The sequence below is a fragment of the Saccopteryx bilineata genome, chromosome 3 (genome assembly GCF_036850765.1).
Source record: "Saccopteryx bilineata isolate mSacBil1 chromosome 3, mSacBil1_pri_phased_curated, whole genome shotgun sequence".
NCBI classification, from domain to species: domain Eukaryota; kingdom Metazoa; phylum Chordata; class Mammalia; order Chiroptera; family Emballonuridae; genus Saccopteryx; species Saccopteryx bilineata.
The window spans coordinates 15,335,259-15,362,732 of record NC_089492.1 but is presented as its reverse complement, the minus strand read 5'-3'; positions in this window follow the sequence as shown (position 1 = coordinate 15,362,732).

Sequence of the window (27,474 nt, the reverse complement as noted above, 5' to 3'; positions counted from 1 at the left end):
GAACCAAACCCAAACTAACACATAAAAAAAATACTTCAATAACCAATCCAAAACTCAAAGTCAACCAGATACTCTGTGTTTTTATTGGTTAAGTCGAGCGACCCTGGAGAATAGAGCTGTATCGCTAAGTTCAGATCCTCTCCTTACCTAATTACAGTGAATCATCTATTTGGTGTTACTACCTCCGGCTGATGAGAGAAGAGCTAACTAGGATATAAACTTCCAATGTTCAAAGAGAAGCAGAGCAGAGGCTCCTCCGTCATTGGCATGACTCCCAACCTACCTAGCCTAATTCCTCTCTTAGGCTCCAGCTGCACACAGTGCTTGAGACACCCTTCAGATCACCTGCTGCCCTTTATTCTGTTCCCCTTCCACTTCAGACCGTTCACTGGAATCAGAACGGGTGGCTTTCTATTTCCTGTTTCTCATAATCCATTTCTTCTTATATCCCACACTATCAGGTGATGGGTAAGGCTGCCTTTTGCTAAGTTCAAAAGAAATTTGAAAAAAATAAATGTCAGAAAATCTTAATCCTATGTGGTAAGCATTTTTCTATGTGCTGAGATAGCGCAGTAAACAAAAAACAAAGTCACTCTTCTCATGCAGTTTAGAGTCTAGAGACATTCAGACTCAAAGCTGATGATGGAACCTTTGTTCCAAACCATACCTGCCCTCCCCTTCCCTAATGCAATTAGCCTCATAATTCCACTTCGGTGGTAGATTTCAAGAAATCATCCTAGTGAGGTGGGGCATAGACTGGGTGCATAAAAAATAGATATTTGATGTTTCAAAAAATGTATAGTTGTTTTCAAGAAATAACGTCTCTGAGAGGTATCATCAAATCTTTTGTGTGCAAATCACAAGTCCAATGTATGGTTAAAAAAGGGGGGGAAGGAGGGGATTATAAAAAGTAGGAATTAAAGAGATTGAAAATGTCAAAGAAAACAGTGGATTTAGAATCCTAGTAGAAATAAAACTTTACATTAGTTGCCAGTTAATATCCCCAGAGTCATAAATGATCTGGTAGAATTTTGAGTGTGTTGTACTTTGCTTTGGCTCAATTATCCATTGATTTATACAACAACTATTTGCTGGTCACTTATGGTGTGCTAAAGATCGTGCAAAGCTCAGGTGACATAATGATGTATAAATCATGCTCTCTGATCTCAAAGAAGTTCAAGCAGTGAATAGGAGAACCGATAAAAACCACCCAAAATAATAAGAAATATAATGGAGGTTTGGAGCGAGAACTGTTTGCTTAGTGAATTCAGAGCAGTCTTCATAGAGGTAGTGAGGCTTGTGTCCTTATGTGAGTTCAAAGTAGTTTTCTAGCTGACAAATCCAGGAGTGAAAGGCATTTTGAGCAGAAATATGAGATTTCCCATAGAGGGGGTGTGATGGGAGCTTCATGTCTGAAAAAAAAGATACACTATTTAAAAATCTCATAATTTTTCTATTGGTGATGGACAGCCAAACACAAAGTTTGAGCAGGTGCATAATATAGATATATAATTTATGAAATCATTCAGGCAGTTGCATGCTTCAGGGGTTCTTGGATGTTAGTGGCATCTAAATCACCTGGCCGCCTGGTTAAAACGCAGACGTCTGGGTCCACCGCCAGGGATTTTGATCCAGCTGGTCTGGGAGGGACCCATGATCTGCGTCTAGAACAAGATCTCAGGTGGTGCTGGTGGTGCGGGTCTCAGGACTGCACCAGAGCTGGGGAGTAGGAGATAGAATGAGTCAGACAGGTCCAAAGGAGGGATCAGAATTAGATGCAATGTCTATATTTTTTTAAGTGAAAAGAGGGGAAATAGAGAGATGCCCCTACTGAGATCCACCTAGCAACACCTGTCTGGGGCTGACACTCAAACCAGTCGAACCATGGGAGCAGGGGGGGAAGAGAGAGAGAAAGGGAAAGGGAGAGGAAGAGAAGCAGATGGTCACTTCTCCTGTGTGCCCTGATTGGGGATCAAACTCAGGACATCCGCATGCCGGACCGACACTCTATCCACTGAGCCAACCGGCCAGGGCCTCAATATCTCTATTGTACAGAAGAATTTAGCTCAGTCCTCTCAATAACCTTTTTTTAAAGAAATTAATCTCTGCTATTTCCCATCAGTGAAAGTTCTTTAAGTTGTAGTCCATTTTCCAAAGAAATGTATTATCAGCATTCTTAGGAGTCAGAAAAAAGAAGAAATTAAGGAAAACCATTGCTAGTTCAAAATATTTTGCTAAAGTAAGGTATCGCCTGTTCTCTGTTTGGTATCTATGGAGAAATGTCAAGCCTGAGCTGTTTCATGAGAGACAGTGCCATGGCCCAGCGGCTGTGGAGCCAGACAAAACATCTGTTCCCGATGAAACTCCGTGCATGTCCCTTATCTTCCTCGAGCACTTATCTTTCCTCGTCGGCAACGTGTGATGAGTAACCCTTTCCTCTCAAACCTAGTGGAGCGATAAATGAGATCGTATGTATAAAATCCATATACAAATTGAGCAGGCAGATTATATTGATTTTTCTTCTGTTTTGAACCTAAATAACACTGAAGAGAGCGCGTGTGTGTGCATGCACGAGTGTGCGTGCACACACATACAGACATGCTGCAAAAGTTTAGAAAGGAGTTGGTACAACTAGAGACAGTGCCCTAATAAGATGTAATTTATCCTTTCTAATTTCTCCTTTTTATGGGTTACTTTTACTCAATCTCCTCGGTAATCTTTAAAGTTAACTATTGACATTAGTGAAAGTGCTTTATAACATAGTATTGTTTTAAAAAGAAATGAATTACATGCATTCTTAGAGGTCAGAAAACCTAAGGAAAATGTACATATGAAACATATATATACGTGCGCACATATACAAGGCACATAGGTATGTATGTGTGTATTTGCTTGGTTTTTTTCTCTTTGGTGCTCTTAGGAGTGTGCACCAGATGGGGCAGAGCAAGAACCAGGCTGGAAAACGTGTTTTTTCTTCTGCACCGCCCATGAGTTCCCTATATGTTTTGATGTACCTCTTAGCTTTCTTGGGCTAACTGCATTTAAACTATGAAGTCAGAGAATGATGTCAACCCCCCTACACACACACACAACAACAACAACAACAACAAGCCTTTGCACATGCTCACACCATTCATTTACTCTCATCTGTCCTGGGAACCTAGAGGAGTCTTTGTTCTTCTGGGTGGGTGGGCTCCTTAGAGGTCATTAAGCCTTAATGACCTTTGCATCCAGCAGAGAGTAGACCCTGCCTACTGTCAGAGCAGGACAGCTTCCTCACTTCCCATCTGCAAAGACAGTCAATTTCTGGAGCCCAGAGTGCGAGGCTGCTCCTTGCACTACTCAGAAAGGAAAGAATGACGAAAACCACTTGCTCACAATGCAGCTCAGCCCTGAGAGTCTGGTTCCTGCCAAAGATACATAAATACTTACTGGGCTTTTTAATATCCCCATTCAGAACCTGACATGTGAGCCACAGTTCGTGTTTTCTTGATTGCTTCTGGATGTCATTAGTTGAATCATTTTTAATCAGATAATGTCATGCATATTCCTATAAGTAACTCTGCCATTTGGAAGCTGGTTAAAAACTATAAAGCAAAAGCCAGCCAGTTAAGGCAGCTGGGATGTGGTAGAAAGAATGCTGGGATTGCATTTCTAAAACACTGCTTGTGAGTCCTAAATCTGCCCAGTAATTTAGCTGAGTAAACTTGGACACATTGATTGAATCACCTAATTTCCTCCTCTGTTGGAAGGCACTGTAATACTTTCATTCTAGGGCAGACTCAGGGAGAGAATATATGTGAATGTGCAGTGTGTAATCTATCATAGACAGTGTATTCTCTATGACATACTAGTATTGTACATTACAGAGGTATTACATCATCTCTCCTCTACTTGAAAACTCACTGAGACCACCTGTCCCAGTCACTAATTTCTCTCTTTTCTGTTAGAAGCCCAGTGAAACTTATATCACAGTAAAAACTCAGTGAGAATCTACATGTAAAATGACTTTTCAAACCATAATGTATGGTATATATTAGGAGTATTACTTATTGCTTTAATATCATAAAGCATAAATGTATAGTTATATACGTATGTGTTATGTTTCATAATATATATACTATTTTATGTGCTATCTGTTATATATTATATATAATAAACTGTTAAACATTAATACATATATCATCATAATATATATTACATTAATATATAAAATACATAATATCTTATATAATATTATATACTAGGATATGTTATTTATACATGATTACTTATTATTATTTGATATTATTACAAGCTAAGTGTTTCAAGCAATCTGATCATAGGAGGATGCAAAAATCATTTTAAAGTAGCTTTTGCTGTTAATAATGATACTGTTGATGAGAGAAAAACCTCTCTCATAAAAGCATAATCAACTGCTTTTAAAAGATGTTTGAGATAATAATTTTAGTCATATTGGCAGAATTTAATGAGTGAAGAGATTTGCAGAATCATTTCTTGATACTATCAAAAACCTGTCCTTGACTGATTCTTGTCACTCATAGAGTCATGAGGACATTTTAAAATGAATTCGTTTTCAAACCTTCCCTTTATATGATCTGCCTCTTGCTTCATCTTCAGCATGAGGGAGCTTTGAAGTGAATTCACCCCTGGCACATGACTAACCATCATTCCTGTGGGACGTGGGCTGTGATTTCTACACTTGATGTTTGAACACTGCGATCCTCTCCACCTCCTTGGATGTCTCTATGCCATGAAGGCACTAGGTCAACAAGTGCAGCAGGGTCTCCACATCCTTCATCAGGGCAAAGAGCCAGGCATTTCCTGGCATTATTACAAAAACAAGAACATCATTATTAAAACAGCTCACAGAAAGTATGACACCCTAAAACTAAACCTAATGAAGGTTTCTACCACCCATCCATTTACAGGAACCAGAAATATAGGCATCATCTCAGACAATTTTTTCTACTTCACTTGGACATCCAATGTTTCACCCAGAGCAGTCAACGTTTCCATCTAGAAATCTACAGGGCCCTCCCTCCCCTTCACCCTGAGCGAGGACCCCCAGATTCCGGCTGCTCCTCAGGGCAGTGTCTTTCACAGCAGAGACGAGAATATGTCTCCCTTCACTCCCTCCCGGCATGCTTCCCAAGCCCTTTAAAGGCTTCTCTTGGTTTCTAGAATAAAAGCCTCCATCTCTCGGTTGTCTTCCCCAGGAGCCTATATCTCATCGGCACTTTGCTCTTTTTAAATCTGTCCTCATGAAACTCCTTTTCCCAGTTGCTCCTAGGTACCAAGGTCCTGTCCCTCCTGCCATCTTGTCTTCGCCTGCAGTTCTCCCCTGCCTGGAACAGCCCCAACCCGATTTCTTTTCTACCCGACTCATTTCTAGCCATCCTATACACTCCACTTGTGTCACTTTCACGGGAAACTGCCCCTAAACACATAAGGTAATTCAAGTTCCCTGTGAATTCATTCACATAGCTAACTTGCAAAGGTACTCATCACTGAATTTCATTTCGGAAGTTTCTGTTCCCTCTGGCAATCGTAGACCATCAATTATACTATTCCTACTTACCATGTGTCTCCAACGTGCAACAAAAATCTGGTCATGGTAGTCCTGGGCAAGTTAGGAGGAGTCGATCACTCTAGTGTGCACTCATAATAGTGTTAAAAGTGAAGTTTAAAAGCATAGGGAATATAGTCAACAATAACTATTATGGTGCCAGGTGGGCACTAAGACTTATCGGGGGGATCACTTTGTAAACTATATAAACGTCCAACCACTACGCCATGCACCTGAAACTAATATAAAATAATATTGAATGTCAACTGTAATTGACAAAATAAAAGAAAGAAATGTAACTATTTGCAGTGAAGGAAGACTTGTGAACCTTTTGCAATATATACATATATCAAATCATTATGTTGTACACCTGAAACTAATATGTTATATGTCAATCATATCTCAATAAAAACTTTTTAAAATAAAGTAAAATGGAGTTTAAGGGATTAAAGTCCTTTTCTTCAATATGCTGTGCTTGTTACCAATCCTTAATTATTAGAATCTTAAACTTCTGTCTTTTCTTTTCAGATTTAACAAAATATTTTACTTCTAAAATTCATTGTTTTGGTGCCACTTTCACAATTTGCCCTGACTGGGGCTTTAGTTTCCTCGCCAGTTGAATTCCTTGCAAGGAAACTTTTAAAATACAATCTTGTTTGTTTGTTTGTTTACCTTATTTTTTATTAATTTTAATGCAGTGGCATTGATAAATGAGGGTACATATGTTCCGATAAAACATCTCCAGATTATTTTGACATTTGATTATGTTGCATACCCCTCACCCAAAGTCAAATTGTCTTCCATTACCTTTTATCTGGTTTTCTTTGTGCCCCTCCCCTGCCCCCACCCCCTCTCTCTCCTTCCTCACCCCTTCCCCCCCACCCCACCAGTTCTGCCATTTACTATATGACCTCAAGGAAAAAATATGTTCTCCCATGTTTGATCGAATAAGTCTACATTCACAGGATCCAATTATGTATAGAAAACACCTAAAATATTATTTGCCAGAGTCGACACCCTGGGTACTGATGCGTGCCTCTTCAGTCGGGAAGTTCCCTGTGAGAACAGCACCCTCCCGCACCTGTGTCCACTGCCGAGCGCCCTTAAGGGGAGCAGAGCAGGTCTCTGAATTGCCCACTGTTTAACCTGAAACCTTTATGATTTGCAAAGAAGCCATTATATGTCACTTCCCAGAGACTACTTTAAATAAAATTGATTTTTTTTTTTTTTTGGTTCCTTCAGGCATAGATAGAATGGTTGTGTGCTTTCGGGTAGTTTTATGAGTCCATGTTTGGCGTTCATCTAAGACATGAGAAGCTGTCTGGGGCAGAAGGCCATGTGCCAGCTGCAGAGAGAGCATGCCCTTCTCTGTTTCAGGTGCAAGCCCCTCGCTTTTGTTGCCCTGAGACTTCAAGGGAAGGGTCTGCGGCAGTGTTTATTTGCTTTATGGCAACCTCTCAGATGTACTGCATCTGCTGTGCAGTAAAGGATGTCAGGTTCCCTTCTGGAAGCTTGCTGCCCGCTGCAGACAACAGGCATGTTTGTCCTCCCTGGCTTTGATCTTTCCTGCCTGGTATCTAAATGAAGCCTTTCTTGTGCCTTCAAAGCTAAGTGACTTGTTTGGCTTCCAGTTACAAAACAGCTCAGCTTCTGCCACCACCGGGATTCCGCCACCCTTGCTTCCACTCTACCCACTGCAGTTGGAGGGCTACGGGGAGCAAGATGCATTGTGAACAATGTGGAAAAATCAAGTGCAGCTAGCAGGACAGGGAATTGGTACTCGCCAGGGTGGTGCATGCCCAGAGATTTTGTTTATGTGAGAGCAAAACCTGGGAGTTGAGGTTTGGGAGTAGCTAGGGGAAGAAGAGACCACGGGAAAAATGGACATCCTTAAAAGAATGCATTATCATTCTGGCTAAGAACAGGGGTGCCAGATTCAGACAGTCTGGACTGTGAAGAGCTATTAGCAGCGATAATTTTGCAAGTCGCAAGCCACAGTTTTCCTGTCTATTCCTAAAGGGGGCTGATAGTACTTCTCTATCTCATCATGAGGATCAGATGAGCTTAGTATACCTCTGGACATAGAGAAAGACTCAGTAAATACAACTTCTGGGTATTAAGAGTACTGATGTGCATTTTTATCAATATTACTTAGTATCCAAATAAAATGGTCCCCCCCTCCCCTCTGTGGGGAAATGGTACTGATTCATGAAGGCCAAATTCTAATGCCTACTTTTGTGAATATTCCTCGATATCCTTGCCTGCTGGAGATTAGAGCTACACACATAAAAACATAAAGTCTGCTTTAAAGAGGTATTAACTCTCTTCCTAATGCTCATTATTTATTACTTGATTGTAAGACTAATTACAGTCTGAATGGAATTACTAATTTAGTTAATAGGCTGGAATGGATGACTGTAAGCTTCCTGAGGCCAAGGCTCTGGTATCATCCACAACTGCACCCCAGCTTCCTATACAGATATTTGATCATAAAGGGCAGTACTGTATGGTGACTAAGAGCGGAAACCACCACTGACTAGCTGTGCAGCCTTACAGATTTCAGAGTCTATTTAGAGGGAGAGAGTACCAATACACCCTAAACAAATAGGTAAGTAAAATAAATAAATAAGTAAGTAGGGAAGATGGCTGACTTTTTGGAAGTGTTTACATCAATGTGAAACCAGAGTCTAGCCATGCTATTATAAATATAATGCCAAGTAGTTCCTCACTGCATTTCCCTGGGTTTATAGGACAAACAGGACTTCTCAGCAAGTTTTATTGGCTGGTTTTACAGTTCTCTATGTTTCCTCCATGGTAATTTCAGTACTTTTAAATCTCCCTCCACCAAAGTCCTCTTTTCTGAACTCCACATCTGTGAATGTATGGTGCTATTGCAGAACTGCCTTAGAACTTAGAGCAGACAAATAGTGTTTGTCTTTTAACCTTATCTCTTTGGCTTTATTTTTTCTGGCAAATTGCCCATATGAGGATTTCCATTTAAAAATAATGAAAAAGCCAGTTAACACCGAAGGTGTCTCATACCTCCCCCTAGCAGAAAAACGATTCCCTGAGAATGTCTAAGGAATCTCAGACCTTTCCCATTATTTCCAAAATTCAACATTTTACCTCTCATGACCTACATTTTATCTATTTGTTTCTTCTCAAGAAATTATGCAAGAGAAAACAAATAGTTTACCAGGCAAATCTAGGTAGGTTTCTATTTTTTATGTTAGTTTAGCAAATAAAAAAGTTATGTTGTTATGTTAAGAATAAAAATATAATTCTAAAATAACTACTTAGTGTTCAAGTTGGTTTACAAAATTAGATTTGGTTAACATTTACCTGTGCTAAACCAACTTTAAATAGAAACATTTTTATTAAGCATTTTAAGAACATTTAATGGAAGGCTTTGATATTTGGAGGAAAGGAGAAAGTCATCTGTTGGTTTGAAATTCCAAAGACTTGCAAGACTTTTATAATATATTTCTACAGTAACCAAAAGAAATAAAAGTTTCCATGAATTTTATACTATTAAATTTGTTTTCATTTACATAGCAGCAATCCTTGGTAAAAATCTTTAAAATATTGTTACTAGTAACCAAATAATGCTAGTGATCGAACACATTCATTTTTTAACTTCCCATCAATCTGTCTGTCCTGTGTTTTTTTCCTAGGGCTTTTCACAGTACCTGGAACATAGTAGTTGCACAAAACTTGTTGAATCTTTTTAACGAAAAGTGTGTAAAAGGGAACTGTCTGTATTATTAATTTTTTTAAAACTTTAGAAATGTATAAATACCAAGCATATTTGGGTCTTTCTTTACCCAAACATATGTATGAATGAATGAGCAGGTGAATGTTTTTCAAATTTAGGACAAGAGGTGAAAACGATGACGTTATTTCAATATCTGTAGTCTTTGCCTATGCATAAAAGGTGCAATAGAGTTTCAAGAGTGATTATAATGACATAAGTAAGAGAAAATAAAGTAGAAAGAAATGGCAACCATTATCAGGGCTTATTGGCTAGAACCTCCTCCGACACGAGCATGTCACGGGAGCTTGTTCAGCCAAGGTCACAAGAACACTTCTCCTTATAGGGTCTGGGAGAGGATTAAGTATTTTAGAGCAAAAGCTGGTACAGTGTTGCTACATCAGACATCCAGAAAGAGAAGCGACTGTCCTTGTTTGGTACCACAGTTTTAACATCTGCAAACAACTAAATTGTGCTTAAACATGATTTGCCTTGAAAGAGCCATGGTGACCACACCCCTACCTCGAAGAAATCGGCCACTGCATTCCAGAGCTGTGCCCGAAACCCATCTTTCCTCTCTAGGATCGGACTCGAGGACAGAGGTGCAAGGGGACTTCTGGCAGGGGACAGAATGGCCATGTCAATCTTGTCTTTCTCCACCAGCCAAGTTTCTCCACCTACCAAACATCAGGGGATGTGCTCATTTCCAGGTCTGGGTCATTTCTGCTCTGAATTAGAGGATTGGCATTCCTCTTGTGGATTTCACACACACACACACACACACACACACACACACACACACACACACACACACACACCACCAACACAGGCTTTAGATTAAGACTTTTAAATGACATGTCCTTCTCTCCCCATCTCCTGTGTGTCTCCCTCCTACCACCCTCTACTCCCTCTCTGGCCTTTGATTTGTTTACAAGCCACCAAAGAACTCAGGTCTTTAGCACTTAAAAAAATGACTTTTCATTCAGGGTGGAAATTCGTAGGAGCCACAAGTCTTAGCTGCACCCTTACTAAGTAGTTTCATGTCCCAGTGATTCAAGGAGCTGGCACTCAGGCCGTCCCTCGCATTATTCTCTGAATGCCATGACCTATACGTCAAAGTGAGGGGACGCTTGGGGATGTTTCTGGCCTTTGAAAGGCAATGCTCTGGGGACAAAGAAGTTCTTTTACTGGGCAGTCCCGATGGCCGCGAGGTGGGAGCCATAAACCAGGCAAGCCTGGGCAGAGTGCATGCTGACATTTTTCATTCCTAATATCCCACAAGTATTTCAGTTTCAACAGAGCCTCTGTGCACATGAAAAGGAACTTTTTTGTTTCTTGATTTTGTTATATTATGTTTGAAAATTCCTACCAGCCTCCCAATTACCCATTTGAAGATAAACTGGGCAGAACTATTTTCACCACCTTTATATCCTCCATTTTACAAGCAAAAAGACACATTAATATTGGTGTTGTTTTCTCACCCATATGAAATCCATACTCCTTCCTTTCCCAGACTGCCTCATCTTTTCTGCCTGTGAGGTTTCAAAATCCTATTGTTCAGCCTTACCTGCCCACAGCTAGCCCACCCCTGCCAGTGACATATAAGTAAGCAGATTAGATCCCAGACATTACAAAGTTTAAAGAATAAAAGGCAAGGGCAACTTTTGTAAACATGAATGACCTATTCTGAAAGAAAAGAGCAAACATTTTGCACAAAGACAGATTGAGATGTGTGGGGTGCAGAACTGCCGAGTCAGCCGGGGGTGGATGGATGTACCATAATGTCCTTAAAAAGCAGCTACAGTGCATTTTCTTGAATGGGAGAGGAGTGCAAGGTTATTTCATATTTTATAAGCTTGCTTGTTATTGGTTGGCTTGTTTTCTATATCTGGCAATAGTTTCCAAAACTGCAGTCCTCTTTGCAAGCCCTTTCCCCACCATCAAGCACTCTCTCTACTTTTTTGGTGGAAAACTCCATTTAGAGCCTCCCTCCTTTCCTTCCTTCCTTTTCTCCTTCCTTCCTTCCTTCCTTCCTTCCTTCCTTCCTTCCTTCCTTCCTTCCTTCCTTCCTTCCTTCCTTCCTTCCTCCCTCCCTCCCTCTCTCCTTCCCACCTTCCTTCCTTCCTTCCCTTCTTCCTTCCTTCCTTTCTTCTCCCCTTCCTTCCTTCCTTCCTGCTTTCCTTCCTTCTTCTCTTCAAACATCTATTAGAATGTGTGCTATGTGACAGGCACTGGGCTCAGTTCAAAAGAACAAAACCATCAAAAGTAATGATACAGTCCCTTCCCTTGTCGTTTCTAGGCTGGGTGAGAAGGAATATAAAATAAATAAGTATGAACGTAAATCTACTAGTTTAATTGCCATGAAAACAAACTCTAAGGAGTGATAGGAACCCAGACTGAAGACATCACCTAATCACAGGAGTCCGAGAATTTCCCCTGAGGAGTGGCATTTGAACTGACACGGGAAAGAGAGAATGTACAATCAGGTACCACAGAACGTTTGATAGAATTCTGATGGGAATTCTATAACAGTGCAGAAGAAAGTGAGAAGTTCTATCTAGAAGAAGAAGAGGGGTTTGGTGCTTTCTAGAGGAGAATCTATTTGAGCAGAATATTAAAAGATTGAAAGTACCTGAAATAAAAAGCAAATGAAATTTACCAGAAAATAACATTAACTTCCATTCAACAGGTTCACGCTTCTTTACTTAAGATGGTCCTAATTTTGTTGTCTGATTCTGTACATTTTTCTTGGTTTTCACCAGTTAGCATCTCTTCCTTCACTTTGGATTTATAGCAAAAGTAAGAATTCATAATCAAAGGTCATCTTTTTTTTTATTCACTTCTAATAAAACTCATAATAATCCCAGCTACATTTTACAAACTGTCAGAAGGGATTAGTGATAATGATATTTATCAGTGGGAATAAAATTACAGGTAAAATTTCTCTTTTTTTACTTTGTTCCTAGATTTTTCAAATATCTATTCTCTTTTTAAGCAAATATTTTTATATTTATCTTAAAAACTCTTTTGTGTTTATAAAGAGTGTCACTCTCAAGGCTCATACTGGCTATGATTCCTGGTCACATGCCGGTTGTCTGAAACTTGCTTTTTTAAAGCTGAGTCAGAGTTCCAACAGTTAAGGCTTCCTCTCTGCCTCTTCTCTGAACTTGAACTTGGTCCTGTTCTGTTGAATCAAACCTCTAACTCAGCCTCAAATTTCCACTCCCAAAACATTCTGATCGGCTGTTCTGGAGTGGCAGTATTAATTGGATAATGGTGTCATCTAAGTCAGTGGTCCCCAACCCCCGGGCCGCAGACAGGTACCGGTCCGTGGGTCATTTGGTAACAGTCTGCAGAGAAAGAATAAATAACTTACATTATTTCCGTTTTATTTATATTATATTTAAGTCTGAACGATGTTTTATTTTTTAAAAATAACCAGATTCCCTCTATTATATCCCTCTAAGACTCACCCTTGACGCTTGTCTCATAAGTTCGACAATTATATTTAAAAATACCACAGTTTTTACGCTGGTCACATAATTTTATTTTGTGCATTTATCCATCCCACCCTAAAGGCCGGTCTGTGAAAATATTTTCTGACATTAAACCGGTCTGTGACCCAAAAAAGGTTGGGGACCACTGATCTCAGTGATACTGTTACACAGATGGCTTTTCTCCCAGACTATTGTTCTGTATGTTCTAACACAGATCTTCATTTTTGCTGACACTTTTGTGATTTGTATCAATCTTTAAAAAAAAAAATTGTAATGTCTTTATTTAAAATTGAGAGTAGTTTTACTTAAAACTAAGTTCACACTATAAAGATAAAGGATTGCATTTTTTATTGTAAAGGTGATCAGGGAAAGGAGATTTCTCATCTTACAACCCTAATATACTTTCTTCCAACAGTTAAATTCAATCAGTCATTTCTCATTATTTTACCTCCTTTTTGATACAAAATAGCAGAGCTCAGCCATTTTTCTCAGCATTTGCTGAGGACTGGCTATACTCAAGGGCTTTTGCCTGGTGGGTTGCTTTGGCGATATGCCTCTATATACGATATCACAAGCAGATAGAGAAAACAGTTCTTATCTTGTTCACAAGTTCAGTGAGAGAGCATTCCAATTTTGCTATAAAATATAATGTTGCTGTTTTTCTTTTTTTTTTCTTTTTTTGTATTTTTTCCAAAGTTAGAAGTGGGGAGGCAGTCAGACAGATACCGCATGCGCCCAACCAGGATCCACTCGGAATGCCTACCAGGGGGCGATGCTCTGCCCATCTGGGGCATTGCTTCATTGTGGCCGGAGCCATTCTAGCGCCTGAGGTGGAGGCCATGGAGCTATCCTCAACACCTGGGTCAACTTTGCTCCAGTGAAGCCTTGGCTGTGGGAAGGAAAGAGAGAGATAGAGAGGAAGGAGAGGGGGAAGGGTGAAGAAGAGATGGGTACTACTCCTGTGTGCCCTGACAGGGAATCGAACCTGGGCCGACATGCTGGGCCGACGCTCTACTGTTGAGCCAACCAGCCAGGGCTTTCTTTTTTTTTATTTAACAGAATAAGCATGTTACCATCTATCTTGAGATTTCTAGGGTTTTTTATTATAAAAGAATAACCTTTTTGTCATTTTTTTACCTTCATTGAGATGGTTGCATGTTTCCTTTCTTCTAGAATATTAATATAATAAATCACCTCCATTTATTTTAAAATGTTAAATCACTACAGTTTTCATGCAATAACTTGTACTATAATATGATATTCATTTTGTATATCACTGGATTTCATTTGCTAAAATTTTGTTTAGAGTATTTGTAACTATGTTCAGGAGAAAGAGATTGGCCTATAAGTTTCATCTCATCATTGTTCTCTTAAGATTCATCGGGAAATGTTTTTTCTTTCTCTAATCATCTTATACCAGTGTGTAAGAGTAGTGTAATCTCTTCCTTAAATGTTTGGAAAAATTTACCACTGAAATCATGGATGAGTAAATGAGGATGAGCCCTCGAAGGTAAATTTATATGCCCAAAGTCACCCAGCAAGTTAATGGGACAATTCAAACAAATGCCAAAGCTACTATCAGGACTCTACTCACACTGCTTCTCATGTCAGTGTTATTTCCAATATGCTAGCTAAAATATTTAGAATTTGTACTGAGACATAGAAGCCATTCTGATTACACAAAGTAAAATACTATTTAGCATGTGGTATTAGAGTCATATATCTGCTGATAGTCGGGAGCCGTGATAGACCATTTTGTGGAGGTCCAAGGATAGCATAGAAGTTAACTACCTATGGTCTCAGTCTCCTGTAGTAGTGAGGTGGCAGGTTCTCCGAAGGAATCGGAGAGCCATCAAACACACCCACGGTCACTGACTGCCATGGCCCAACTGACTATGGATAGCTGCTGCCATTGAATGATGACTTACCTTTCTTCTGCCATCCAGATCTCACATGAGTGCCTCCCATGGGCCAACCTAATAGAACACTGCTGGCCAAGGAGTCTGATACATGCTGTTTCCTAGAATCAAACCCACGAGGAAGAGCTTAAAGATGTGGGGATATGTCTGAGCAACAGCAATGTGTGGCATAACATCAGAGGTTGAAATAAATAGTGTACTGACTTTTTTTCTTTCATGTACTTTGCTAATGCCCTGGATGATGTACGATAAATATAATAACCTTATTAGATGGTTAACAGTTTAATGAATGACTTTCCCTCTTAAACTCTTCTTCTTCTACTTACCCATTTAAAGTGGCAGTTTCTGTTTCTTTTCTTTTCTTTCTATTTTTTAATAGCATTGATCAAGTAGATAGTGACATTCTCAAATCACTCTCTTGCACACAGGCATGTGAGTGTGCACATACACATGCTTAGGCTAGCTATGGGATTCCATCTTGACATTTAAGTACTTGTAAAAGGTAGCCTAAGGTTTTCTAACTAGCCAATGTTTATGCAAAAGTGAAACCTAAATGTTTAGATGGCTATGCAAAGAAATCTAGGAATTTTGACAATTGAAAGTCTCCATGAAATTATTCATTTGTATAGGACAAACATATCTTGCCATTTAACCTATGTCCAAAGAAATAATAGAGACAAATAGATAGGTGGGAAATTACTGACTCTTCAGAATCTGAAAAAAGTCGCGAATCTTTTTTCAAGAGGAAAATGTGTACAGCTACATACAGATAAAAATTAATTTATGATTTAAGAGTCATGGACTTCTAAAATCTATCCAGTTGTAAGTTCTTTAACCCAGGTTAATAAACCCTGTTAATAATAAATAATAAAAGAACAATGACTAAAGTAAATTGCAAATAATATTTTAGCGTTTTTCTAAATGTTTTCAAGAAACGATTGCTTGACATTTTGGAATAAATATCTCAATTCTCTATATTTTATTTATGTAGAAAAGCTGCCTTTATCAGACAATTTCTCAAATCACATATGCATAGCACTATGCATAATAATAGCAGTGACAATCTGGGGGCACTCACAGTGTCCTTTTATATTCGTTATATTGTTTAATTCTCATGGTGACTTTTTTGTGTATAGATGGAAATAATGAATTTTACATAGGTCATAACCAAGTTTTAGTAGGAAGAACACAGTCTTTGAAGTCTGGCACACCTTTTTTTTTTATTCCAAATTATGTGTACCTTGAGCTCACAAATCTTATTTTATTTTATTTCATTGTGGTAAGAATGCTTAACATGCGATCTACTCTTTTAACGAAATTTTAAATGTGCAATACAGTATTGTTGACTATAGGTATATGTTGTATATCAGTCCCTTAATACTTATTCTCTTACTTAACTGAAAGTTTATATCCATTAGTAAGTAACCAAAAAGCTCAGAGTCTTTTAAACTATCTGAGTTTCAGACAGGGAAACAAATTTTTAAACTAATTTAGAAAATTATAGAACTCAGTGTATCCAGAGTCAACCTGAAAATTTAGAATTTAAGTAATCTGCTTTCCCCAATGCCTTTTCTTTCTTTCTTTATTGAAATACTTGTATTTATATGTTTACTTTATTGATTTTAGAGAGAGAGGAAGGAAGAGAGAGAGAGAGAGACAGGAACATCAATCTGTTCCTGTATGTGCTCTGACTAGGAATCAAACCAACAACCTCTGTGCTTCAGGACCATGATCTAACCAACAGAGCTATCCAGCCAGAGCTACAATGCCTTTTCCAAATATACTAGAGGGAGGGGAGCCTCAAGGTGAAACAGAATCCCGTCACTTTGTTTATAGTCCCAAACCACATACATTATAATATCAAAATTTCCCAAACAGTGTTCCACAAACCATAAGAGTTTCTTTAAATACTTCTTGAAATCTATTAATATTTCAAGAGGTTAAATAAATGCAGGAAATTGTGTGGGTTAGTTAACTCTTTTGGAGAGATCACAAATTAAATTCATCTCTGATAAGTCCCACAATAAAAGGGGGTATTTTAAAAGAACTATTCTATCAAGGATCAAAAGCAAAAAAAATTTTTTTAATAAAAAACACCAGTTAACCTCTTTCCCGTTCCTTATGTTCTGTAGGAGATACTTTGGTGGACGGTGCTTTACATACCTCGTTCAGGCTGCGTGTCTACTTCAGAATAACTAAAATGGCAGTTACTTCATTTTTAAAATACAAAAATACAGGAATCTGCTTCATAGATATTTTAAGGGCTAACTGGGAAAATCCATCATGAACAGTGGGTCCTCAGAAATACGCACCCCATTACTGCTTCTGCTGGGTGATTTAGAAGCAGTGCTCGGCTGGCTCAAGGAGAAAAATAGACTGAGCTTGTGTTTGCATCCACAGATGTATTTGGGTCACAGATTCCAATAACCCATCCAATACTGAATCTTCGAAAGGCGGTTTTGTTGGTTTTCATTTAAGCCCCTTGAGTTGCCATGATATTTTCCTGAAAATAGTAAGAATTGTACACTTGAAGATAGCTTTAGCACCTTGTAAATATCAACAATATTAGGTTATATTTTAATGCTAACTGTTGTTTGCACAAATATTTTATACTTTCTAATTCTTTTTCTATTATTCTGACTTAGCTGTGATTTCCCATGAAAACATAATTTATCACGTTAAGGCATTTTATAATATTTTTTCTATGCAATTCTTTTTTTTTTAAGATTTTATTTATTGATTTTAGAGAAAGAAAGAGGAGAAGGAGAAGGAGGGGGAGAGGAGCGGGAAGCATCAACTCATGGGCTTCTCGTATGTGCCTTGACCAGGCCAACCTGGGGTCTCGAACCAGCGACTTCAGCATTCCAGGTCAACACTCCTTTCTACTGCACCACCACAGGTCAGGCTCTGGGCAATTCTTAAGCTTCATTTAGAAATAGACATTTTCTAAGCCTATGTCTTTTTAACAACTTTGTCTATTTTTCCAAGAAACTCAGTGTTATGCTAGTTAATTAATTTGTATCATCATGTATGAGATATTTATTGAGTGCCTCTCGTGTCCTGAGCACTGGGAAAAGAGCTGACTATGCAGAGGAAAATCAGATACTGTCCTCTCTCACTGAGTCTACAATCTAATTTTAAGACAGTTATGACTCAATCTAGCAGGCATATACAGTGAAATGACATGTGAAATGACAGCTGTAACAGGAATGGGTACAGGGTGCTGTGCATGTTTATAATTGGGTAATTTGATTTATTTAGGGAGATCCTTAAGACTGACCAGAGGAGGTAAAAACTGAGTACTAGATAGAGATCTTTTACTCTATCTAGTAAAATAATTATTAGATAGAGATGAGGTGAAGAGGATTTCAGGTTGTGCAGACAGCCTCGTGTAGCCCCAGTGATGGGAAGGTGTACGGCTTATTTGAAAACTGTGAAGCCAGAGTGTCTACAGTTCAGAAAGGAACTTGATTCAGACGAAGCTGGAGAAACAAGGAGAGAACCCATTATGCAGCGCTATGTTGGCCATACTAAGAATTGTGTATCCCCAAACAATGGGAAACCATGGAAATATTTTAAGTGTAATCAGATTTGCATTTTGAGAAGCTCGCTCTAGCTGCAGTTTGGATGACAGACTAGAAAGGCACAGAAGTGAATGGAAGTGAAATGTTTCCAAGAGAAATGATGGTAGCTTGTCGCCAAATGATGGTGTTGCAGATGGAGAAAAGCAGAGAAACTCCACATATGTATAGGATATAAAATCAAAATGTCCACTTGATAATGAAAATGGATATGGGCACTGAGAAAGAAGGAGTTGTCACCTGTGATTCAAATGAATCTCTCTGTATTTATTGTCCTTTGAGAAAATAGGAGCGTATAAGTGGCCTGAATTGGTTTGGCAGTGAGGCCTATCTAAATCAGACACTACTGCTAAATTCAGAGAATATAGCTGCAGTGTACACAGGGATGAAATAGCATTAGAGACAAAAAGACCTGGGCTTACGTCCTGTTTTCCTTTTTGATGGCCCTTGCCCCAGTTTGGTCTATTTTAAATTTTTAAATTCAAGATGGCATTTCTGATCTCATGGGATTTTATAACTAATTATCAAGAACAGTGTTTTTAAAAGGCTGCTTATGGCCTGGCCTCAGGTGGCACAATGGATAGAGTGTCAACCTGAAATGCTGAAGTCACCAATTCAAAACCCTGGGCTTGCCCAGTCAAGGCGCATATGACAAGCAAGCAATAAGCAGCTAAAGTGAAGCAACTATGAATTGATACTAATTGTTCCCCCCACTCTCTCCTCTCTCTGTAAAATCAGTAAGTAAAATCTTTTAAAGGCTAGTTGTAGAAGTCTATTATATGGTCTTGAGGGTAAAGTGAAGAAGGAGTAATAGAGTGCTTAGACTGCTAAAGTGAAGGTGAATGCAGAAACTTTCTCGCTATATAGGTAAGGAAGGAAGCCAGTTTCTACCATTTCTGTAGATGGCTGTTTGTTGTTATCTTTTGGATCCAAGGTTTGTACTGTTTTGAATCTTTTCACCATTAATGATCAAAGGATCAAAAATAAAATGTAATAGGTTGGAATTATACAACATTTGAATATATTTGACATATATAATATTTACATATATTGTCAAAAATTATAAATTTAAATATAGAAATAAATGACATTGTAATATTTTCAAAAAGTTATTTCAAATATTTTAAGTATTTAATATTACCTATTAAAATGATAAAAAATAGCCTGACCAGGCAGCGGTGCAGTGGATAGAACATTGGACTGGGACATAGAGGATCCAGCTTTGAAACTTCGAGGTTGCCAGCTTGAGTGCAGGCTTATCTGGTTTGAGCACAGCTCACCAGTTTGAACCCAAGGTCACTGGCTTGAGAAAGAGGTCACTCACTCTGGTGTAGCCCCCTGGTCAAGGCACGTATGAGAAAGTAATCACTGAACAACTAAGGTGCCACAATGAAGTATTGATGCTTCTCATCTCTCTCTATTCCTGTCTGTCCCTATCTGTTTCTCTCTCTCTCTCTGTCACAAAATACAGCTGCAGTGTACACAGGGATGAAATAGCATTAGAGACAATATATATATAAATAAAATAAAAGGCACGGCTCTGGCCAGTTGGTTCAGTGGTAGAGCATTGACCTGCCATGTGGAAGTCCCTGGTTTGATTCCCAGTCAAGGCACACAAGAGAAGCACCCATCTGCTTCTCTACCCTTCCCCATCTCCTTTCTATCTCTCTTCCCCTCCCGCAGCCAAGGCTCCACTGGGGCAAAGTTGGCCTGGATGCTGAGAATGGCTCCAGGGCCTCTGCCTCAGGCACTAGAATGGCTCTGGTTGCAACAGAGCAACACTCCAGATGGGCATACCATTACTCCCTAGTGGGCATGCCAGGTGGATTCTGGTCTGGAACATGCAGTAGTCTGTCTCTGTCTCTCTCCCTCCCCACTTATCACTTCAGAAAAAATACAAAAAAATAAATAAATAAAAGGCAGGCCCTGGCCGGTTAGCTCAGAAGTAGAGCATCGGTGGCATGTGGATGTCCTGGGTTCAATTCCCGGCCAGGGCACACAGGAGAAGCACCCATGTGCTTCTCCACCCTTCCCCATCTCCTTTCTCTCTCTCTCTTCCTCTCCCATAGCCAAGGCTCCATTGAAACAAAGTTGGCCCAGGTACTGAGGACAGCTCCATGGACTCTGCCTCAGGCACTAGAATGGCTCTGGTTGCAATGCAACAACACCTCAGATGGGCAGAGCATTGCCCCCTAGTGGGCATGCCGGGTGGATCCCAGTAGGGTGCATGAGAGAGTCTGTCTGTCTGCCTCCCTGCTTCTCACTTCAGAAATAATAAAAATAAGAAAATTTTTTAAAAAAGAATAAGCCTGACCAGGCAGTGGCGCAGTAGATAGAGCGTCGAACTGGGATGCGGAAGACCCAGGTTCGAGACCCCGAGGTTGCCAGCTTGAGCGCAGGCTCATCTGGCTTGAGCAAAGCTCACCAGCTTGAGCCCAAGGTCGCTGGCTCGAGCAAGGGGTCACTCGGTCTGCTGAAGGCCCGTGGTCAAGGCACATATGAGAAAGCAATCAATGAACAACTAAGGTGTCTCAACGAGAAACTGATGATTGAAGCTTCTCTCTCTCTGTTCCTGTCTGTCCCTATCTATCCCTCTCTCTGACTCTCTCTCTCTGTCCCTGTAAAAAATAAATAAATAAAAAAAATAATTTATAAAGAATAAAAGGCAAATAATAACTAGTGACTATCAATTTAAAATAAAATGTATATATTTAAATATAATTTTATCTAAGCATTTATATATTTTTAAAAAATGTACATATTAAATAAATGTTAAAGTTATACATTTAAATTAATATTAATAGCAATAAAAACACAAGGTTTTTGATGCTCAAGTTCAAAGACTATCTAGACCTTAAAGTGAAAAATTGGGACTTCACGTCTATTACATCTGGGCCCAGTATGTATAGACATAACTAGCCAGAGATATAGACACAAAGATATGTATGTATGTACATATACATACATATATAACATATATAATATACAAATGAATGTTATATATTGTAAATACCATCCTGACTTACAAATACCTCCAGAAACAAAAATTAGGAGACAAATAACAAGAAAGTGAATTTACTGTGGTACTGGGAAATAATTCTTTCTATGCAAAAATTTACACTTTTTTTTAACTGAGAAAAATTTGTCCTTTTTTTTTTTAAACCTAACCAAGCCAGCCATTTACACTTCCATGGATGCAAAATTTTTTACTTCTGAAATCAAAAGTAGACAATGCTAAACTTTTACTGTCATTTTTGAGGACATAAGACGAAAGAGAGGAATAGCAACCTTTTTCTGGGATCTGAATGCCGTTAATCATTAGGGTGGATGTTTAAGATTGAAGGCTACATTGCTACATTGCTAAATGATGGATTGAAAGTGACAGATACAGCTGTGTCTTTTGTAACAAATCTGTGTGTGTGTGTGTGTGTGTGTGTGTTATGACATGTGGAACTTTAACGTACAGAGCCTAGATCTAAATTACTAGTCAGACCATAGTACCTTCTTCAACCTCAATGTAATTTCCTCTCTCACCACTCATTACTTTGTACTATTATCACCCACTTCTACCTTCAATATAGTACTTCTCATTCAAAATTACCTTAAATTTTTTGCTGTATATGATTTGAAACCTTTCAATAAAATGTAAGTCCTGAGATAGAAGGAATTTCTTTCTCAGTAGCTCACCTAAGTAACTTTGATGATAAAATAAAAGATTGGCACATGGTTGACTCTCGGGAATTTACTGAGTGAAGGAAAAAAACCTATATATTTAACTCTGATGAATTGGGCAGTGGACAGAACTATGAATCATTTTTTTCCTTATAAATATACCCTTCCCTTTTTTTCCCCCCAGTTTTGAAATATCACTTCCCACAAATGTGGCCTTTCATTCTTGTGAAATTGATGTGAAAGTGGGATAGGAAACAAGCCATTGTTTCCAGACATAAGGGGATATGAAATTGTCAGAATATGCTATGGAGGGCATTGGGCAACACTTTCTTCCTGATATCTGTCACAAAACGTTACTCATTCAGACTGAAATTCTTCTTGATAAGTTAAAATGAATAAAATTGAAAACTGTTCATTTCTTGCCTTATTCTCCACAAATAACACTCTTATTCTTTAAAAGTAAAGTATTAATTTTTGCTTTCCTAAGGTATCACAAATCACAGATTCAAAATCTGAAATCATCTAAACAGTAACAGGCGAAAATTTACTTTGTATTTTTCTATGTAAAAGGAGTTTGCTAAGCTTGTATGACTGTCAAGATTATTTCAAATAGGAGGTCTTGAAAAACAACTGATGTCACACACTTAATAGTGATTTGTAGAGAAAGCTAATATAGTAACTTCCATGATTCTTATCTATTTCCAGTGCATATCTGTTCAGGCCACATCTGGAAACTTTAGTCATTAGTCTCTGTTATTGTGTTTGTCTGAGAGTTAATAACAAACTTACTTAAGCAAGAAAGTCATGCAGTACAATCTTAGCCATAAATTCAGCTTTGCTATTCATCCACACAAACACAGTGGATTTTCTTTTCTTAGTGAAAATAATTTTTTAATCTTCTCACATAGTCTTATATTACAAGAGAAAATGTGTTATTTCCATAAATAACAAACACTCAGCTTTTAAAAGATTTTCTTTCAGCTACTGAAGTTAATTAAGTACAAAAGACATGATTATTTATTTATTTATTTTTATTTTTCCAAAGTTAGAAGTGAGGAGGCAGTCAGACAGATTCCCGCATGCACCCGACTGGGATCCACCCAGCATGCCCACCAGGGTGCATGGCTCTGCCCATCTGAGGCGATGCTTTGTTTTGGCCAGAGCCATTCTAGCACCTGAGGTGGAAGCCATGGAGCCATCCTCAGCACCTGGGCCAACTTTGCTCCAATGGAGCCCTGGCTGCAGGAGGGTAACAGAGAGACAAAGAAGAAGGAGTGGAGGAAGGATGGAGAAGCAGATGGGCACTTCTCTTGTGTGTCCTGGCCGGGAATTGAACCTGGGACTTCCACATGTCGGGCTGACACTCTATAGCTGAGCCAACTGGGCAGGGCCAAAGGACATGATTTTTTAAAAAGCTTTAATGTTTTAAATGTACACAGACAATACATTCACACAAATATATCCAGGAACAAACACACACAGAGAATTTATTTTTCACTGTTCTAGCTAACAATAGTCTTTATTAAAGTTATGATCATGTTCCTCAAGAACAGACTCCATACCTAACCCCCCCCCCCCAAAAAACCAATTGATTAAGATTCTGGTATATAGTGTACACTCTTTAATATTAGTTCTTCTCACCCATCACATCTTTGAAAGGAATATAGCATTTAGACTTCCTTAAATTAAGTCAATTTTTCTAAGCCTATAAAGTAGCATAGAGAAAAGTATACTGAGTTTAGAGCCAAATAACCAGGATTTGTGTTTTTATTTCTACCACTTGGTAGCTGGGTGGTCTTGAGGATTTCATTTAACTACCTTATGAATTAGATTCTTCTTCTGTGAAACAGTAATATCAATATCTCCTTCCCCACAGATTTTTTTGTGTGTATGAAGTTAAAGTGTAACAACATATATAGAGAGACATAACATCTTTGGAACATATTAGGTGTTTAATAAATGTTTGTGGAATCTGATGTCTTCAGAGCACATTATTTAGCTGGCTCTGTCCTCTTAAATAGATGAGATTAGTTTTACTATAGTTACCAAAAAGAGATGTAGGAAGGGCAATGTTGGAGTGTGGATGGGATAGAAAGTAGAACTGAGTTCTTACATAATTTTTGTGGTAAGTACATCAGTAAAAAAATGGGATAATCTCACTTAATGAGCCCTAGCAGTCCTGGTAAGCTGAAAAACTTTGGAAAAGCAATTTTGGTGGCTTGAAACATCAGAGGTTTATTTTCCACTCACTCTTTTTTCTGCTGTATATCAGGAAGACGTCCCAAGGAAGCTGTTTTTCATGGGATGGTTCAGGTTTATACCTCCATTCCAACTGGTGAGCATGATCAATGTTTATCACACTAACCTTCTTCACTGTACCATAGTGCAGGGTAAATACGAATAATGTATAGACAGGGTGAGGCAAAAGTAGGTTTACAGTTGCTCTTGTGTAAAGTAATACAATCATTAATAAATAATAATACAAGAATACACTCTGCATTTCACATACTCACAACTATAAACCTACTTTTGCCCCACCCTGGCACTAGGTGGCAGATACTGTAGCTCACTCTTCTTTTCTCTTGTCAACAGAAGCAGATTTTATTCATGTTTAGAACAGATATGTACTTAAGGAAAGAATTCTCTTTTGCGCCTGGAGTTAAATCTTGATTAATCTTGGCCCTGTCCAGTTGGCTCAATGGTAGAGCATCGGCCTGGCATGCAGGAGTCCCAGGTTCGAGTCCCAGCCAGGGCACACAGGAGAAGCGCCCATCTGCTTTTCCACCCCTCCCCCTCTCCTTCCTCTCTGTCTCTCTCTTCCCCTCCTGCAGCCAAGGCTCCATTGGAGCAAAGTTGGCCTGAGCTCAAAGAGGATGGCTCTGTGGCCTCTGCCTCAGGCGCTAGAATGGCTCTGGTTGCAACAGAGCGATGCCCCAGATGGGCAGAGCATCGCCCCGTGGTGGGCAGAGCATCTCCCCCTGGTGGGCATGCCAGGTGGATCCCGATCAGGCGCATGCGGGAGTCTGTCTGACTGCCTCCCCTTTTCCAACTTCAGAAAAATACAAAAAAAACCCCAAAACAAACAAACAAACAAACAAAAAATCTTGATTAATCTTCTAAGGATGATAATTATTTCTCCTGGCTAACGAGTAGTGAGAGACTTCCACTGCAGATGTCTAGAAAACATTCGTTACCTTTTAAAAGGAACATGCAAACAGGACGTGCCCTCTTTTTTTCCTTCTTCCTTTTCACTTGGTTGTCTGATGACCTGAAGCTGGTAGTTGTGGCATTCACCTTGTGATCATGCATGGGCAGTCAGGGGGCAAAGTCTGTGGTACCAAATATGGCAAATCCGAAAGATGTTAGGAACCTGGGTCCTTGGCGACATTGTTGAAGCACTAAATTAACCGACGCTACCTATTGACAACATTGCTACATGAGATCATGATTTCTTCAAGGTTTGTGTCACTTTTTACTGGGTCTTCTCTTATTTGGACAGAGTTCGGGAGCATCTCATAATTATTATGTATGTATTAAATAATTATACAAACTGCTGAATATACACATACATATACACAGTATCAAAAGGTTTTTGAAATAATATATGGGGGCACGTTGTTTTCTCAGTCTTGTCTCAGACGGCAGCAAGAAGATGGGAGCACTATCTCCTTTCCCATCTTTAGGACTGCACCAGGTTCCCGTCTTTAAAGCTAAACGCTTTCATGGAAATGGGTAGTATTTAATAAAGGGAAAGTCCACTGGTGGGTCTGCTTTAACGGTGTGTAAATCCAGAGAAGAAATTCTATCCCAGAGGCCAGTTGTTGACTGATTAGCAAGTGGTAACCTCACTGTGTGAAGAAAGGGGCGGGTTGTTCTGCACGCGTCCCCAAGGCCTGCATCTTCTGGCACCACTGGTGCTAGGGCTCCTCCCTCCCACATCAGCTGTAACCTTCGGGAGGCTGATACTCCCCCTGGGTGAGCACTGACGTACAGCTGCAATGGGCCGTGAGGTCAGTAATGCACTTTTAATCATTTTGGAATTTCACTTCAAAGCTAAAGGCTCAATTGGAGGGATTAAAGGTAACTAAATCATGACTTAAATCATCTTTGCTTATACTCCCTTAATATAAGCAGAATTGTTCTAATGTCAGGCTCTTTAAAACTCCACTCAGAGACATGTTGATCAATTGTTTGGTTATTTATCAGATATTTATTGGGCAGAATTCTGGGTCCTTTAAGCAGACAGAGGCAGTGAGAACTGGTCCCCCATCCTCAGGGATGTTGTCAACATAGACATAGAGAATACAATAAAATAATATAAGTGACAAGGGTCTCCGCGTGGAGCAAGTAACAGAAAAGGGGATTTCAAATCTATAGGTGATCAACATGGGGAAATTAAGAAAAGTTTGTGCAGGAAATGACCTTTAAGTGGCTCATGAAGGAATGACTGAATTTAAATGTAAGGAGTCACGGATGTGCAACATTTTAGCCTCATAACACAATTAAGAACAGGCATTCGTTCTTGAACCATCATGGGTTTTGCAATCTGGCTTTGCTCTTAGTCAATGGACTTTAGAAAATGAGTTAATTATGTTGAATCTCTTTCTTCATTTTTGAAATGGGCATAAGAATATTTGCCTTATAGGCTTATTAAAAGAATTGAATTCTGTGGTCCATGTGAAAGTACAATGTCTGATCTACTTTTTATGTAAACTGTATTAACTCTTATGATTTGCATCAGGTTTTTCTGAAGAGATGACTTCTGAGATTGGTTTTTGAAGGAATTAACAAGTAGAAATCTATCAAAGAGCATCATAGATGACTGAGCAACATATTTGAAGAACCAGAGAACTCAAAGCACAGGAACAAGGGAGTGGTCTTTTGGAAAAAAGTATAAAATAAGGGAGAAAATAGAGAGATGAGTATAAAATTCAGGTGTGACTCCAAGAACGGGATCTGAGAATATCAAAGTTCCAATCAAGATATCAAGATATAGCCTTGGTCAGCTGGTTATGTTAGCATCCTGGACCCATCGCATAAACACTGATGAAAGAAAAACTAAGCACTCTAACAGTGAGATACAAGGGAACAGCTACAGTTGTTCAACATCACTGGAACAATGTTTTCATTGTGATTTAATTTTCTAAGTATCTCCAATGTAGAAGAGAATTCAGGGCTCTGGACACAAACATTTGAGTCTAGTTAAGAGAAAATTATGGACATGAGAAGTTGTATATTAGGTGCTGTACTATAAGCATGACACCCATGCCAAGACCTTACCCACCCACCAGCTGTAGATCCACCCAAGGACACATTGAAAACATCCACTAAGGATGCCTTCCTTACAGGGAAGGTCTTTCAGAACTTCATTACAGCCTTGATTGCCTTCTGTAAACAGCATGCAAGACAGCCACTCGCACTTAGTCAAGTCGAAACGTACTTATGTCTCTGATTTAGTCTCTTGCCAGTGTGTTGGACCTTGACT